We start from the raw sequence: 15092 nt of genomic DNA on the forward strand, positions 1-15092 counted from the left end.
TTAATTTAATAATTAACACTCTTATGTATGACATCAGTGAATACCTAAGGCTATTGACATGAGCTGCTGAGGCTATGGAGGCCCCCCCACCTTTTTTTTTTTTTAAAGATTTTATTTGTTTATTTGAGAGGTAGAGTTACAAATAGTGAGAGTTCACTCCCCAAATGGCTGCAATGGCTGGCATTGCACTGAACTGAAGCCAGGAGCCAGGAGCCTCTTCCAGTCTCCCACTTGGGTGCAGGGGCCCAAGGACTTGAGCCATCTTCTACTACTTTCCAAGGCCATAGCAGAGAGCTGAATTGGAAGAGGAGCAGCTGGAACTAGAATCAGTGCCCATATGGGGTGCCAGTGCTGCAGGCAGAGGATTAACCTACTGTGCCACAGTGCCAGCCCCTATTGAAGGCTTTTTGAATCCACAGACTCTAGAAGTATTTAGATAAGGTCATAAGCAAAGTGGAAGTTCTCTCCTCCTTTCAGAGAAAAGTATTTCCTTCTTTGATGACCACTTTTTCCACTGATGTCTCACCCACAGAGGTCCCTCATGTGGACACTTTTTGTCACAGTGTCTTGGCTTTCCAAGCCAGAAATATTCTCATGGGCTTTTCAGCAAGAACAGAATGCCTTAAAGGCTGATTCTGAGGCCAGAGTGTTTAAAGTGATTGCCGTTCTATGAGTCTGCTGTGTGGACTGATACCCATGTTGAAGCATTCATTATTTTTTATTCTAACTGTTATTATTACCAAACACTTAGTCCTATTTATGTGATCACTTTAACATTTAATCCTACCCATCTGATCACTTTAACAGTTGAAATGCTATTTTTATCACCCTGCTTAAGGGGATTTGGGGTCCAATGGCAAGTTTTTAAACTATATCCTTAGAAGTAAGTCCAAAGGAATGTATGAAGAACTACACAGCTTTATAGCTACAAACTTCATACATTTCATAACTACAATTTTAGGAACATGGTGATTCTTCCCACTATTTCCACCATCTCACCAACACTCCCACCCTTCCCTCTTTTATTCCCACTCTTATTTTTACTAGGATTTATTTTATAATTAACATTATAAACATATGATTAACTCTAGGTTAAATAAAGAGTTCAAAAAATAGTATGAAAAAACAAAAACTGTTCCTCAATAGTCAAGACAAGGGCTGTTCAAAGTCTGCTTCCCAAAATGTCAATTTCACTTCTACAGACTGCTTTTTATATGCTCTATTAGTTATCATAGGCTAGAGAGAACATATGATATTTGTCCTTTTGGGACTGGCTAATATCACTAAGTATGATGTTTTCCAGTTTCATCCATGTTGTTGCAAACAACAGGATTTCATTTTTTACCACTGTGTATGGTGTATATATCCCATAATTTCTTTATCCAGTCTTCAGTTGATGGGCATTTGGGTGGATTCCATGTCATAGCTATTGTGAATTGAGCTGCAGTAAACATGGAGGTACAGAGAACTCTCTCATATGCTGATTTCATTTCCCTTGAGTAAATTCCCAGGAGTGGGATGGCTGGGTCATATGGCATGTTTATATTCAGATTTCTGAGTTATCTCCAAACTGTCTTCCACAGTGGCTTTAGCAGTTTAAAAATTCCCACCAACAGTGGATTAGGGTACCTTTGTCCCCACTTCCTTGCCAGCATTTGTTGTTTGTTGATTTCTGTATGAAAGACATTCTGAGCCAGCGCCGCGGCTCACTAGGCTAATCTTCCGCCTTGCGGTGCCAGTACACCGGGTTCTAGCCCCAGCCGGGCGCCGGATTCTGTCCTGGTTGCCCCCCTTCCAGGCCAGCTCTCTGCTGTGGCCAGGGAGTGCAGTGGAGGATGGCCCAAGTACTTGGGCCCTGCACCCCATGGGAGACCAGGATAAGTACCTGGCTCCTGCCATCGGATCATCGTGGTGCGCCAGCCACAGCGCGCCGGCCGTGGCGGCCATTGCATGGTGAACCAACGGTAAAGGAAGACATTTCTCTCTGTCTCTCTCTCTCACTGTCCACTCTGCCTGTCAAAAAATTAAATAAATAAGTAAATAAATAAATAAATAAAAGAAAGCCATTCTAATGGGGGTGAAGTGAAACCTCATTGTGGTTTTGATTTGCATTTCCCTGATGACTAGTGATCCTCAGCATTTTTCATGTGTCTGTTGGTAATTTGAGTTCCTTTTTTGAATAATGTCTGTTTAAGTCCTCTGCACGTTTCTTAACTGGGTTGTTTGTTTTTTTGTTGTTGAATTTCTTGATCTCTTTATATATTCTGGTTATTAATCCTTTATTAGTTCCATAGTTTGCAAATATTTTCTCTCATTCTGTTGGTTGCCTCTTCATTTTGCTGAGTGATTCTTTTGAGGGGAAGATACTTCTCAATTTGATGTAATCCCATTTATCAATTTTGGCTTTGATTGCCTGTGCCTCTGGGGTCTTTTCCAAGAACTCTGCTTATGCCAACATCTTGCAGAGTTTCCCTGATATTCTCTGATTACTTGATGGTATTGTGTCAGAGATTTAGGTCTTTAATCCATTTTGTGTGCATTTTTGTATAAGATGTAAGGTAGGGATCTTGCTTCATACTTTTGCATGTGGAGATCCAGTTTTCCCAGAACCATTTGTTGAAGAGATTGTCCTTGAACCAGGGGTTGATTTTAGCTCCTTTGTCAAAGAAAAGTTGGTTGTAGATGCTTGGATTGGATATCTGGTGTTTCCACTCTGTTCCATGGTCTATCCCTCTGTTTTTGTACCAGTGCCAGGTTGTTTTGATTATAACTTCCCTGTGGTATATCTCAAAATCTGGTATTTTGATGCCTCTGGCTTTGTTTTGTTGTGTAAGATTGCTTTAGCTATTTGGGGTCTCCTATGTTTCCATATGAATTTCAGCATCATTTTTTTAGATCTGAGAAGAATGTCCTTGGTATTTTGATTGTTACTACATTGAACCTGTAAATTGCTTTCAGAAGTATGGACATTTTGATGATATTGATTCTTCCAATCCACGGACATGGAAGATTTTTCCCTTTTTTTGGTATCTTCTTTTTTTTTCTTTAATTTTGCAATTCTCATCATAGAAATCTTTGCCGCCCTTGGTTAAATTTATTCCAAGGTATTTGATTTTTTGGTAGCTATTGTGAATGGGATTGATGTAGATGCTGTTTTCTCAGCCATGGAATTTTCTGTGTATGCAAAGGCTGATGACTTTATATCCAGCTACTTTACCAAACTCTTCTATGAGTTCCAATAGTCTCTTAGTGGAGTCTTTTGGATCCCCTTTATATAGAATCATGTCACCTGCAAATAGGGATAGTTTAACTTCCTCTTTCCTAATTTGCATCCCTTTGATTTCTTTTTCTTGCCTAATGGCTCTGTCTAAAGCTTCAAGGACTGTATTGAATAGCAATGGTGAGAGTGGATAACCTTGCCTGGTTCCAGATCTCAGTGGGAATGCTTCCAACTTTTCCCCTTTCAATCGGATGCTGGCCATGGGTTTGTCATAAATTGCCTTGATTGTGTTGTGTTCCTTCTATACCCAATTTACTTAGAGTTTTCATCATGAAAATGTGTTGTATTTTATCAAATGCTTTCTCTGCATCTATTGAGAGAATCTTATGGTTTTTGTTCTTCAGTTTGTTAATATCATCACATTTATTTGTGAATGTTGAACCATCCCTGCATACCATGGATAAATTCCACTTGGTCTGGGTGAATGATCTTTCTGATGTTTTGTTGGATTGGATTGGCTAGTATTTTGTGGAACATTTTTGTGTCTATGTTTATTGGGGAAATGGGTCTATTGTTCTCTTTCTCTGTTGTGTGTTTTTCAGGTTTAGGAATTAAGGTGATATTGGATTCATAGAAAAATTTGGGAGAATTTCCTCCCTTTCAATTATTTTGAACAGCTTGAGAATTGGAGTTAGTTCTTTTTTTATTTTATTTAATGAACATAAATTTCCAAAGTACAGCTTATGGATTACAATAGCTCCCCCCCCCCCCATAACTTCCCTCCCACCCACAATACTCCCCTCTCCCACTCCCTCTCCCATTCCATTCACATCAAGATTAATTTTCAATTATCTTTATATACAGAAGATCAATTTAGCATATATTAAGTAAAGATTTCAACAGTTTGCACCCACACAGAAACACAAAGTGTAAAATACTATATGAGTACTAGTTATAGCATTAATTAAACACCTAAGAGTAATTGTGTATTAATTACAGAGTTCAACCAATAGTTTTAAGTAGAACATAAAAAATACTAAAAGGGTAAAGTATTAAAGTATTAAGTTCTTTTTTTTTCCTTTTTATTTGTTTGCTATATAGTTATTTTTTTTTTTTTTTTGGAGTTAGTTCTTATTTAGATGTCTGGTGGAATTCAGCAGTGAAGCCATCTGGTCCTAGACTTTTCTTTGTTGGGAGGGTTTTTATTACTGATTCAATTTCCATCTTGGTTATGGGTCTTTTTAATTTTTCTATGTCTTCCTGTCTCAATTTAGGTAGGTTGTATGTATCCAGGAATCTATCCATTTCTTTGAGGTTTCTCAGTTTTTTGGCATTCACTCTTTGTAGTAATTTCTGATGATTCTTTTTATTTCTGTGGTGTCTGTTGTTACATTCCCATTTTGATCTCTAACTTTATTAATTTGGGTCATCTCCCTCCTTTTTATGGCTTAGTTGGCTAACGGTGTGTCATTTTTTTTTTATTTTTTCAAAAAACCAGCTCTGTGTTGCTGGTCTCTTGTATTGTTTTTTTTTTGTTTGTTTGTTTGTTCATTTGATTTTTTAAAGTTTCTTCTCTAATTTTAATTATTTATTTTCTTTTACTAGTTTGGGATTTGGTTTCCTGCTTTTTTTTTTAAGATCCTTGAGATGCATTGATAACTCATTTATTTGGTGCCATTGCAATTTATTTATATAGGCACCAATTGGTATAAACTTTCCTCTTAACACTGCTTTTGCTGTATCCTATAATTTTTGATATGCTGTATTGTCATCTTCATTTGTTTCCAGAACTTTTTGGTTTCTCTTTTGATTTCTTGAATGACCTACTATTCACTCAAGAGCATGGTATTCAATCTTCATGTATTTTCATATGTTCCAGAGATTCCTGAGTTGTTGATTTCTGACTTCATTGCATTGTGATCAAAGTAGATGCATGGTATGATATTGATTTTTTTTTTTTAATTTGCTGAGACTTGTTTTAAGACCTAACATGTGGCTATTCCTAGAGAAAGTTCCATGCACTGGTGAGAAGAATGTGTATTCTATGGTTGTAGGATGGAAAGATCTATACATATCTGTTAGGTCAATTTGGTCTATGGTGTTGATTAACTTTTATTTTTTCCTTGCTGATTTTCTGTCTTGTTGATCTGTCCGTTGCTGAAAGTGGGGTGTTGAAATTCCGCATTACTATTGTATTGGAGTCTATATCTCCCTTTAAATCCTTTAACATTTCTTTCAAATAGCCAAATGTCCTGTAATCAGGTGCGTATACATTTACAATAGTCATATCTTCATGTTGAATTGATTCCTTAATCATTATATAATGCCATTGTTTATACCTTCAACATTTCTTTCAAATAGCCAAATGTCCTGTAATCAGGTGCATATACATTTACAATAGTCATATCTTCATGTTGAATTGATTCCTTAATCATTATATAATGCCATTGTTTATACCTTCTAACAGTTTTTTGTGGTATAGTCTATTTTGTCTTATGTTAGGATGGCTACACCAGCTCTTTTTTTGGTTACAAAAGTGTCCTGAACTTGATGGCCCTTATGTTGAGAAACAAAGCTTATATATATATATATATATTATTTTATTTTTTTGACAGGCAGAGTTAGACAGTGAGAGAGAGAAAGAGAGAAAGGTTTTCCTTTTTCCATTGGTCTTCCTTTTTCCATGGCCGCTATGCTAGCTGGCGCACTATGCCGATCCGCCTATCTGAAGCCGGGAGCCAGGTGCTTCTTCCTGGTCTCCCATGGGGTGCAGGGCCCAAGCACTTGGGCCATCCTCCACTGCACTCCCGGGCCACAGCAGAGACCTGGACTGGAAGAGGAGCAACCGGGACAAAATCCAGCACCCCAACCCGGACTAGAACCCAAAGTGCTGGTGCCGCAGGCAGAGGATTAGCCTAGTGAACAGCAGTGCCGGCCAAAGTTTATGTATTTTTAAATTTTCATCTTTTAGTATCATCTTTTCATGGAATTTTTGAAGTCCCTTCATACTTTTACAATTCTGAGTGTCTAAAAGTTAGAATTGAAAGTTAGACTTTCTCATCTCTTAACTTGGTAGATTATGATTTTGATGGCAAAAGTAGAATAAAGAGAAATCACAGTTAACAGCTGTATCAGTTTTAAGATTTCTCTGATTGCTTCTCATTCTGCAGACAAACAATGCTTGCTCAGAATCAGCAGTCTGGAAAAAAGCCTCAAATATAATGGCCAGTAGGACCCACCCTAGTCTACAAAAACAATTCTAGGACATGCTATTCTGCCTAAGTGAAGCAGTTCTTTGTGTTTCAGCCTTTTGAAGGCAGCCCGATCCACCTGTATTACACCATAACTAGAGTCAGTGTTCTTGGCAAGAAGTTTCCAGTGAAGAACAAAGCTCTACTGAAGCTTAGATTATAGGACTCCAAAGAAGCTCGGTGAAGATGGGTATTTTGAAATAACAGGCACTATAACATTAAATTGAAATGGGAATTAGGATATTGTCAGTAAAAAATATTTCAGGAATTTCTTAAGATAGAATGGGTGAAATGTTTTAAAGAGTGTTTCTTTCCTTCTTGCATGGTTTAGATCAGAAATCCAGCAAGGTATTTTTAAAAAGGTGGGAAAAGCAAAGAGGGCTCGCAAGTATGATATCCTTAAAATACACTGTTGGCCAGTTACATTTTTGGAGATTTTATTTATTTAGTTTTAAGAAATTTATTTATTTATTTGAAAGGCAGAGTTTCACACAGAGAGAAAGAGAGATATGTATCTTCCATCTACTGGTTCATCCCCCAAATAGCTGCAATGGCTAGGATTGGGCCAAGCCAAAGCCAGGAGCCTGGAATTCCATCTGGGTCTCCCACATGGGTGGCAGGGGCCCAAGACTTTGGCCTATCTATTTTTTAGAAATTTTATAATTTTGACATCTAAAGATCAGCTGCAATTAAACTATTTTTAAAAATATGATTGTGTCCAATGCTAGTGTTGAAAAGAAAAACATTTATATACTGTTATCTTTTAAAAATTGATTTCTAGACTAATTTATCAATCATGAAAATAAGCTTATCAATCATCGACATGCTTCTTAACCTTTGTGTTTTAAACATAAAAATATGATATTGAATTTTAATTTTTTCCTTTTATCACATCAAACTTTATATAGAAATACAGATAAACCTGATGTGAATACCTTTAAAATTTACATTTGGAAAGACACATTCCTTACTAATGTCCCTCTGATATTTTCTTTCAGTTAACAAATTAAAAGGAAAAAAATGAAATGTGACAGCTGAGAAATGTGAAAGAGTCTATTTACTAAAAACTTGTTTACAGATTGAGCAAAAATAATGAGACGAGGAGACTCCTGGCAGACACATAGGACTTGTTTACATTTTGATTGCAGTTTAATAATTTGCTGATTGCATTATAATCACAGCAATATTGCATTTTAATCACATGCATACATTTGGTTAACTAAATTAATGCTTTTAAATCACAATTTGATTTTTGCTAATACATAACCACTTCTTTTTCTGTCCCTGCTCCAATAAGGATAATAATCAGTGAGCCTGGGTTTGAATCAATTCTTTTTGGTTAACTCCCTAGCCACATTCTGCTTCTTGCCTACTGAAGGCAGTATCTTTCACACAATATGGAATAATGAGTAATGTTTCAAAGAATTGTGTATAATAAATTGGAAGCCAGTCTTATCTAGCATGAACCTGCAAGTCTTTGCATGAATAACAATTGCAATGACTGGAGCAGAGCTCTGCTTTGCTCTTTCTAAAGTACATCTTTCCTTCTGGTGCTGAGGCCACCTGGCTTAAGTAGGCTAGCAGGTGGGAAAGGTTTTTGTAGAATGGGACAAGGAGGCCCTGCTACAAGACCCTTTAAGATCTACAGACACTGTTGAAAATTTCTAATATGTCTCTCCAATAAGAAAACATATATCCATTTTAGTAGAAAAAATGACTCATAATTCCACTTCTGAGAAAACTGCTGCACTATTTTACTTATGTTTTATCATTTTTTTGGAAATCTTTATTTTATTTAATAAATCAAATAAATAAGGTAAAAAAGGATGGTAGCAACTTTACACAAGGATAAGACTAAGCTCAGAATTATTTAAAAGTTAATCCAAACAACAAAATTCTTCAAGTGCTTACAATTAGCCCAGAAAACAATCTGATTATATTACTTGCTTTTCGATGGATATATACTGTTTTACAGTAAGATTACAACTTATTTCAGAATAGAAGAAACTGCTCCCAGGCCCCTCTGATGTAAAAAGGCTAAGAGTACAAATATTAATGTAATCCAAACTTCTCTTTGATAACAATTCTACAACGCCTTACAATTTTTTATGAACCCAGATTCACTTAATCCCTAGTTTAGTATCTGAGTGAAAATACAAGAACATAAAAGGAAGAAGCAGCACATTTCATGGTGACCTGAACTCTAGTCCCAACCTCCTATTTTCCAAACAAGACACTAAAATTATAGTAGGATCACTGTTCCCAGCCTGACAAGGGCAGGGAGGTGACATTTAGTACTACAAAAGCTTTTTTCTTCAGCTTCTTGGGTAGTTTGGTACATATTGCCTGTAAATGCTTATAACATTTATAACTATAAAAGTAAGTCAATGTACATGCTATCAATTTCATTCCCTACTGTGTAGTCTTTTAATGGAGGAATCTGGAACACATCATGCTGAGTGAAATAAGCCAGTCCCAAAGGGACAAATACCATATGTTCTCCCTGATCGGTGACGACTGACTGAACACCAAGAGGGAAACCTGTTGGAGTGAGGTGGACACTATGGGAAATGGTGGCTTGATCAGCATAGCCCTGACTGTTAATGAACAACTAAATACATTATCCCTCTTAGTAGTTTTTTTTATCTGTTCTACTTAATATGACTGGTTTAGATCTGTAATTGATGCACAGTTATTCTTAAGTGTTGAAAATTAACTGAAATGTGATCCCTGTTGAACATGGTGGTGGGAATGGGAGAGGGAAGAGATGTATAATTTGGGACATGCTCAGGCTGACTTGCCCCAAGTGGTGGAGTTGGAAGCATACCAGGGGATTCCAATTCAATCCCATCGAGGTGGCATGTACCAATGCCATCTCACTGTTCCAGGTGATCAGTTTCAGTTCACAGTTGGTCATGGTGAAGGGACTGGGAGTCAAAGGGAGCACATAGACAAGTCTAGTACCTGCTAACGCTAACTGATGGAGTAAATAAAGGGGAGAGTGATCCAACATGGGAAGTGAGATACTCAGCAGACTCATAGAATGGCGGATGTCCTAAATAGCACTCTGGCCTCAGAATCAGCCCTAAAGGCATTCGGATCTGGCTGAAAAGCTCATGAGAGTATTTCAGGCATGGAAAGCCAAGACACTCTGGCAAAAGATCTCTGCGAGTGAGATCCCAGTGGAAAGAACAGGTCATCGAAGAAGGAGGTACCTTTCTCTGAAGGGAGGAGAGAACCTCCACTTTGACTATGACCTTGTCTAAACAAGATAAGAGTCGGAGAACTCAGAGGGCTTCCATAGCCTTGGAAACTCATGACTGGAGCATGGGGAGATAACTGATGCCATAGACAGGAGTGTCAATTGGTAAAGTCAACAACAGGAGTCACTGTGCACTTACTCCTCATGTAGGATCTCTATCCTTAATGTGCTGTACATTGAGATTTAATGCTATAATGAGTACTCAAACAATATATTTCACTTTGTGTTTCTATGGGGGTGCAAACTGTTGAAATCCTTACTTAATGCATACTAAACTGATCCTCTGTAAAAAAAAAAAAAAAAAGAAAAAAAGAAAAAAAACAAAAAGAAATTATCAATTCCCAACTTGACTCTCACTGGGATTAAACATGACAATAGGTCTGCTCTGATTTCATCATCATTTAAAAAAAATCATCTATTATTTTTCACTTTATGTTTCTGTGTGGGAGCAAACTGTTGAAATCCTTACTTAATGTATACTAAGCTGATCTTCTGTATATTAAGATAATCGAAAATGAATCTTGATGTGAATGGAAGGGGAGAGGGAGTGGGAAAGGGGAGGGTTGTGGGTGGGAGGGACGGTATGGGGGGGAAGCCATTGTAATCCATAAGTTGTACTTTGGAAATTTATATGCAGTAAATAAAAGTTAAAAAAAAAAAAAAAAAAAAAGCTTTCAGGACCTGTCGCAAGAACCGCCATTCCTCCATGAAAGGCTTTATTTTAAGCCAGAAAAGACAGGCCTAAGGGTATGGAGTGAAACTATTCCTGGAATTTAGATTCCTCCTTCCTGTATGAGGAGTAGCCCCTACGTTGCTCAAATGCACCAATAAAATGCATACATTTAGGTAAAAAAAAAAAATAAAAAATAAATTTGTCTACCAAATCTAGATTATGACATTTGTTTTCGGATTGTTACATCCAGATCAACCTATCCAAATTGGGAAAGATAAATGCTTATTCTCAAATCTAAAATAAAAATATATCCAGATTATTGATAAAGAGCTCTTTTATATATAATTTTGTTCACATGCCAACACTAATACATTGATAAGTGACATGAAACAGAATGTACTATTTTTAAATATAAAAGGAATTCCATTACATTATGTTTAGATAAACTGAGACTGCAAGTAGAAGTTTTTTCAGGCTATTTAATCAAGTTACTTACAATGAACACATTCCTGAGTATACCCCATTGTGGCAACACTGTTTATTTCGGAATTTTTCTGCCTTCAGCTTACAAGGTGTTTCTTCCCAAGAAACTGAACTTTTCTCTCAAATGCACTTGATTGAATAGGAGAATTGGGTTCATAAAATGGATTCATTGCAAACTTTATATATAAATCATAGACATCAGTAAAGAAGTTCTTTTTTTAACTTCTATTTAATGAATATAAATTTCCAAAGTACAGCTTATGGATTACAATGGCTCCCCCCACCCCATAACTTCCCTCCCACCTGCAACCCTCCCATCTCCCGCTCCCTCGCCCATTCCATTCACATCAAGATTCATTTTCAATTCTCTTTATATACAGAAGATCAATTTAGTATATATTAAGTAAAGATTTCAACAGTTTGCACCCACACAGAAACACAAAGTATAAAGTACTATTTGAGTAGTTATAGCATTAGTTAACATTGTACAACACATTAAGGACAGAGATCCTACATGAGGAGTAAGTGCACAGTGACTCCTGTTGCTGACTTAACAATTGACACTCTTGTTTATGGCATCAGTAATCGCCCTAGGCTCTTGTCATGAGTTGCCAAGGCTATGGAAGCCTTTTGAGTTCGCCAACTCCTATCTTATTTAGACAAGGTCATAGTCAAAGTGGAAGTTCTCTCCTCCCTTCAGAGAAAGGTACCTCCAAGAAGTTCTTTATTCATCTTCTTGCCTTATATCATGAAGCATAATAAATCTCATATGCCCTGCAGTGACAAATGCCGACACAAACCACTCATTAACCTTGTCCACAGTTTTCAAGTACATGTTGTTCGACAGCCACACGTTCTCATCTAGCAGATCAAGGGCTGCGTGTGCTGTGAACTGGTTCAGATGACGATGATCATCCTTGGATTCCGCTTTCCCAGCTGGCAAAAACTCCATTTCAAAAACTGGATTATCATGGTGGCCAACCACAAAGCAGAAGGTTCCAGACATTGTCTTCAATGTATGGTTTCTGTAGTAAGACGCAGAAGATACAAACTCCCAGCCAGTTCCCGCTGCAAGACCCGGGCCCTGCACTCTAGCAGGGTGCTGTGCTATTTTAAAAATAAAATACAAATAATACACAAATCATGGAGAATTCAGACAGGACAACCTTGAAGTAAAGAAAAAATCCTTTGATTTCTTTTCCACCTCATTCTTTTTCTACAAAGACACAATATCTTGAGGCCTTTCCAGAAATTTCCTCCATCTCCCCTGTGGAGAGGGGGTATGGATACCTCTAGGATATTGGGGGTCAAGGGCCAGCAGGTCAAGCACCCTGATCTCCTAGAGCTATGGGTGGGGGATGCAGAGGGTCTGGTGAGTAGAACTGGGAATTGGAGAGGTTGGACTTGAGGAAGTGGATGGTTGTGTGTGTGTGTGTGTGTGTGTGTAAAGGGGGCAAACTATGCAACCAGTAAAGGATCAATAACCAGAATATATAAAGATATCAAGAAATTCAACAATAAAACAGGCTGTGGGCTCGTCCTGCGAGGCTTACACTGTCAGGATGGTGGGACGATGGCATTCTTTGACAGGAAGCTCCAGAGACAGTTTTGGTGAATATGTCCATTTATTAGCAGTTAGGCAGAAGTTTTTATAGGGCAGGCAAAGGGGAATAGCCAGCTCAGGGTAGCAACACTAATCCTATAGGATAAAGCCGATGCTGGTGCTGCTATGCTTCTCCAATCTGCTTGAAGGTCACATAGCCCACGTAGCCTTCCAGGTGGTCTTATGGGTCTAGGCCACATCCGGAAGCTATTTATCTAGCTGACAATTACATGGCCACTCAACAGGAAGCGGGGGTGGGGGAAATGTGCCTGGTCCCTTGCCACCTGCCAGCAGTCAGGTCATATGTGGGTCCCAGTGTGCTGAGTCCTCAACCATCCCTCTTGACCTCCTGCATAGGCTAGGCAGGCAGTCTTCCAGCCAGACACAGGATCACCCACAACTAATCCAGTTAGGAAATGGGCAAAGGACTCCAACATGTACTGGTTCAAGACCTGGCTGTTCCTCTTCCCATCTAGCTCCCTGCTAATGCACCTGGGAAGGCAGTGGAAGATTACCCAAGTGAATCCTGGGCCCTTGCACCCACATGGGAGCTCCTGGCTCCTGGCTTCTGCCTGGCACAGCCCTGGCCATTGCTGCCATTTGGGAAGTGAACCAGCGAATGGAAGATCTCTCTCTCCCTATCCCTTTGTGTGTGTGTGTGTGTGTGTGTTTGTGTTCCTCTCTATGTAACTCTGATTTTCAAATAAGTAAGTGAATCTTTTAAAAAGAGGAGTGATTAGCCGGCGCCGTGGCTCAATAGGCTAATCCTCCACCTTGCGGCGCCGGCACACCGGGTTCTAGTCCCGGTTGGGGCGCCGGATTCTGTCCCGGTTGCCCCTCTTCCAGGCCAGCTCTCTGCTATGGCCAGGGAGTGCAGTGGAGGATGGCCCAGGTGCTTGGGCCCTGCACCCCATGGGAGACCAGGAAAAGCACCTGGCTCCTGGCTCCTGCCAGGATCAGCGCGGTGCGCCGGCTGCAGCGGCGGCCATTGGAGGGTGAACCAGCGGCAAAGGAAGACCTTTCTCTCTCTGTCTCTCTCTCTCACTGTCCACTCTGCCTGTCAAAAAAAAAAAAAAAAAAAAAGAGGAGTGATTGATCCAGCTAGAACTCTGAAGTACAGACCAAAGACAGAGCCATAGGCCTGGTGAGTTGCTGGATGAAAGACCTCAGGAAAGCCCATGAGACTTGATGCAGACTTGGCCTGGTGGCAAAGAGTTCTTGGAAGACTTCAGAGGCACAGGCAATCAAAACCAAAATTGATAAATGGGATTACATCACATTGAGAAACTTGTGGACTGTAAAAGAAACACTCAGGAAAGTGAAGAGGAACTGACAGAATGGGATAAATTATTTGCAAACTATACAACCGATAAAGATTAACAACCAGAATATATAGAGATCAAGATATTCAACAACAAAAAAAAATCCAGTTAGGAAATGTGCAAAGGACTTAAGCAGACATTTTTCAAAAGAGGAAATCCAAATGGCCAACTGACACATAAAAAATGCTGAGGATCACTAGCCATCAGGGAAATGCAAATCAAAACAATGAGGTTTCACCTCACCCCCATTAGAATGTCTTTCATACAGAAATCAACAAACAACAAATGCTGGCAAGGAAGTGGGGACAAAGGTACCCTAATCCACTGTTGGTGGGAATTTTTAAACTGCTAAAGCCACTGTGGAAGACAGTTTGGAGATAACTCAGAAATCTGAATATAAACATGCCATATGACCCAGCCATCCCACTCCTGGGAATTTACTCAAGGGAAATGAAATCAGCATATGAGAGAGTTCTCTGTACCTCCATGTTTACTGCAGCTCAATTCACAATAGCTATGACATGGAATCCACCCAAATGCCCATCAACTGAAGACTGGATAAAGAAATTATGGGATATATACACCATACACAGTGGTAAAAAATGAAATCCTGTTGTTTGCAACAACATGGATGAAACTGGAAAACATCATATTTAGTGATATTAGCCAGTCCCAAAAGGACAAATACCATATGTTCTTCTTGATCTGTGATAACTAATATAGTACTTAAAAGTTAATCTACAGGCCGGCGCCGCGGCTCAACAGGCTAATCCTCCGCCTGCGGCGCAGGCACACCGGGTTCTAGTCCCAGTCGGGGCACCGGATTTTGTCCCGGTTGCCCCTCTTCCAGGCCGGCTCTCTGCTGTGGCCAGGGAGTGCAGTGGAGGATGGCCCAAGTCCTTGGGCCCTGTACCCCATGGGAGACCAGGATGAGTACCTGGCTCCTGCCATCGGATCAGCGCGGTGCGCCGGCCGCAGTGCGCGGGCCGTGGCGGCCATTGGAGGGTGAACCAACGGTAAAGGAAGACCTTTCTCTCTGTCTCTCTCTCTCACTGTCCACTCTGCCTGTCCAAAAAAAAAAAAAAAAAAAAAAAAAAAGTTAATCTATAGAAATGAAATTAACACTTCAAGATGTGATGCCTTTGTACAGTTCTTGTCTCTACTGTTGAGGAAGATTTTTTTTTCATACAACTCATTGAACACTTTACTTAGTATACAGTTAATTATATGTGTATAAAGTTAATTGAAAATAGATATTAGTGAAAAATAAAAATGGGA

General features: G+C 39.1%; 1 pseudogene; it reads right to left on the reverse strand.

Moving 5' to 3' along the window:
* Nucleotides 1-10966: 10966 nt before the first annotated feature.
* LOC100351395 (trafficking protein particle complex subunit 2-like) lies at nt 10967-11907 on the reverse strand (annotated as a pseudogene).
* Between the last annotated feature and the right edge of the window lie 3185 nt (nt 11908-15092).

This window comes from Oryctolagus cuniculus, chromosome 6 (genome assembly GCF_051225735.1).
Source record: "Oryctolagus cuniculus isolate XC-2025 breed Fujian yellow rabbit chromosome 6, ASM5122573v1, whole genome shotgun sequence".
NCBI lineage: Eukaryota > Metazoa > Chordata > Mammalia > Lagomorpha > Leporidae > Oryctolagus > Oryctolagus cuniculus.